Source organism: Struthio camelus, chromosome 2, assembly GCF_040807025.1.
Source record: "Struthio camelus isolate bStrCam1 chromosome 2, bStrCam1.hap1, whole genome shotgun sequence".
NCBI lineage: Eukaryota > Metazoa > Chordata > Aves > Struthioniformes > Struthionidae > Struthio > Struthio camelus.
The window spans coordinates 71,065,486-71,069,470 of record NC_090943.1 but is presented as its reverse complement, the minus strand read 5'-3'; positions in this window follow the sequence as shown (position 1 = coordinate 71,069,470).

The following is a 3,985-nucleotide window of genomic DNA, read 5'->3' as shown; positions in this document are numbered from 1 at the left end:
ACTAAACTTGAAAGTGCAGACTTGTGGTAAAAAGAAGCGTCAGCAAATCATTCGATTAACCAAGTCAGCTCTGACACTTATTAATGCTTATCTGTCAAGGCTTTATGGAACATTCTGTTCATTCAGTATAAGACATTGATTTCAGTGACTGTAATTCGAGAGATAATTTGGCTATAAACTGTAGCCACCTATAAGGTTATGAAATACCCCTTGCCACTCCCTTGTTTAAGCTCACTTAAAATGTATGTATATCCCTAACAGATGTGGAGTAGAGATTTCATTAGCCTCAGACCTAACATAGAGGTTTCAGACTACTTTTTATCAGGAAGGTAAGCTGCATGTGAATCCCTATCACATTCCATTTTCCATAGCGTATGCTTACAAAATTGGGTTTTTTGTCATAATTATTGAACTGTGTTCCCTGTCAGATATCTTATTCTATTAAATGCTCTGACTGAAAAGGAGGGAGAATAAAAGGGATTATAAAATCTGACCTTTACAGTCACAAATGTGATCTATTTACACTAATACCTCCAACCATTACAGAACATGGGCTGAAGAAGGCAGACATCTTCCTTATACCTAGGTTTGAAATGAAAGAGCCCTTCACTTTCCTAATGACTTTATGATGCACTGATCGAAAATGAAAAAGAAACACCTGCTAGCAAACATCCTAGGTACTACCTGAGTTCCTTATTCTTTCAGTACAATCGTAACAACCCAGTACGCCACTATTACCGAAAGGTAAGTACTTGCCACTGAAAATCATATATAAAATCTAACATAGTTTATACAGGAAGTAGGAATTTCGTTTCCGCTAAGCCCTAGAGGTTCATTAGATAGGATGATACAGGGTCATTGAAATACAGAACTAAAAGGGACCTCGTACGTCACTGAGTCTTGCCAAAGAGGGCAACACATCATGGCATCCCTTTGCAAGCTTATCATGATGATTCAAAGTAGACTTTTTTTTGCACTCCCTAGGACTGAAAGGTTGGTTTGGAAGCTCACTCCTCTCATGCCTGCTTTCTGTTTTTAAGAAATTAGCTTTGTTTCTACTTCTCATATCTAAGAAATTCGATTTCTAGCCATAATACATTCATGACCAGCTCCTAATCAGTTGCACTTATGACAGCCACAGCTTAGTGCAAATGTAACCCCTGACTTTAAACAGTTTTGCAACTGTACTTCATCTCAGCCTTAGTTTTGATAGGCTAAACAAAGCAAGGTAGTTTAGCTTCTTCCCCTGAAGAAAAGGCTCTCCATTCTCTCTTGAATAGGTAAGTTAAAAAAAAAGAGTCTTCATCCTTGACACGGGCAGCTAGAACCGTATGCAGTAAAGCAGACGGATTTTCCCCGTGCCTTGTAATCAGGTGTTAACATTTCCCTAACTTTACTTGCAATGCCTCTATTAATCCACCTAGTGATAGCACTTGCCTTTTTCATGACCCACGAGTTCTGTGAATTAATTGCCTCCTGATTAACCACTAGATCAAAGCCTTTCCTCTCCTTAGGCAGTTCCAACCAAAGATTTCCTAAAGTGCAGCACAATGTCTTTTTCTAAGCTACAAGAGTATTAAATTTCATCCGGTTTCTGTCACTCCAGTACTGTGATCTACTTAGTTCGTCCTGAGTGATACTCCAGTTTTCAGCACTCATAGCACTTCTGAGATTGTATCATGAGTGTTTCATTAGCATGCTATTACTTTTTGTCCTTTGTTATTAGTGGAAGAATGACAAAAGATCTGTTCTTAAAGTGATCCTTGAGGAACTGCATTAGTAACCTTCCTCAAGATCATCATTTCTACTTTCAGGACATCTCACTATTATCAGATCTTTACCTAGTTCCTTCTCCATTTTATAACTCTTACGTAGCTCAACTAATACACTCCACTGTGGTGAAGTGACAGCTGCTTTACTGGTCCAAAAAGACTACATATATTGTACTTTCCTTGCCTAGAAGAAAACAAATTTCACTTATAAGTGGTAGTAGAGAACTTTCAAATTGCAGCTCTACAAGTTCCATTTCTGAGAAAGACATTGACATTGACCTGTTGGCTGTCAGCAAGAAATATGCTCCAGGAACTCAAAACTCACCTGGGTTATTATTCTGCCTCCTGAGTCAGAGGAAGACAATACTAGAAATCATGTTGTAGGGGACATGAGATAGTAATAAATAGTGAAAGTAGACAGAAAACAAATAGGAAAAACAAACATCCTCTCCCAATTTATTTCATATTTCTACATTCCCTGACTTGTGGGCAAGCTTTAGCGCTATAGCTTTGCAAAGCCATATATAAACCTCTTTCAACAACTGAACTGGATCATGATTTCATGGCGTACGAATAGCTTATAGCTATGAGCTCATGAGTCTAGGTAATCATAAATCCTTAACAATAAAGACTCCATATAGATTTTATTAATGCTAAAATAGCATATTTCTCTTTAAGCACAATTCAGGTTGACGCAGAAGGAATGAATGTAACTTCCTTTGGGAATCAAAATATATGAGGACACATTCATAGGATATGAAAGAAAATTGCACTTGCATTGGGATAATATGAAAATTTATCTCTGCTAAGAGTTTCCCGTGTAAGCAGTTTATATTAGGATCCTATATACATTCCAGATTGTGTTCTACCAAGTTAATTCTGTGATTCTGTGATTCTGTAACTCAAAGCGTAAATCTGGGGAAGCCTATCTTACTTTGGACAATGCCGGGTTCCAGTGGTTGGTTGTTATCTAGCAGTTGTTAAATATTTGCACAAGCAAATATGCTGGTATAGCATCTAGCTCCAATTTCTTTATCAGTGTAACCGCATGGCTAATGACCTTGAAAGGCACGGTGCCTTTTTCTGGAGGACTTGAAGTAACAATGACACCAGCCCTAATGTGATTTGTAATTGCACGGAGGGGTTGTCTATATTGCCACCCCGTGGACTGGACCAAACAAGCTACCACAGATGGACTGTTCTGCAGAAATTACTTTACGTATGTTTTCACCCTCTGACGCGCCTTGACAAATCTGAGATTTCAGCTTTCCTTTCTGGAGAAAGACATTGACCTATTGGCTGCTAGCAAGAAACGGTATGCTCCAGGAATTCAAAACTCACCGAGTTATTATTCTGCCTCCTGAGTCAGAGGAAGGTAATCCTAGCAGTCATGTTATAGGGAATATGAGATAGTAATTTCAGGTTTTACTCAGATTTTCTCAGATAATCTCAGATTTACTCAGTAACATCTCAGATTTTACTGAGGGACAAGCATTCTCAGATTAATTCACTTTTACTGCAGTGCAAGATTGTGCAGTCAAACCAGAACCGTTGCTGCACAGTCACTTATTCGCCAGAGCCCTTTGCTCTGCTCTAAAATATACTTCTCCTTCCAGTTATGCAAGGCTTAGGTTTGTCTTGTTCCATAGAGCTTGTTAAGGCTAATAAAAGTCTATAAAATGAATCATTCACAATATAAGCCACTGAACAGGACATATTTGGAAAACTGCAAATTATAAATTTAGGAGAAAATGGATTTTGCATTTAGATTGGATTATTATTGATAAAACTTTTCTAATGACATCTTTGTCTTCTTGCCTACTACCCTCGTACTACCCCCAGAGGCAGCAGCTGGCCCTCCACAACCCACTCCCATTTGGCATTAGGGCAGCCTCCAAGCCTGCCTTTGGTGGTGGCCTGAGCTTCACGGAGACCTGACTGAAGCACCTGACTGGGCTGTCTGTCTTCTTCTGTCCTCCATTAAGGGCTGAAGGACACTGCAGTGGGCGACCTCTTCTGGCTGCCTGCTGTGAAGGTGAGGACAAGGAGATGGTGTGAAGGAAGGCAGGGAAGGTGTCTTCTTTAGGGAAAAAAAAAATTATTTAATTTAAAACCACAGACGGAAGCAGTGAGCAGCAGCAGTGTGTGGTTTGCATCCAGTCCTAGTTTCAGGAGTGAAATACAGTATGGTCCTTTCTTTTTGATCCCATTGT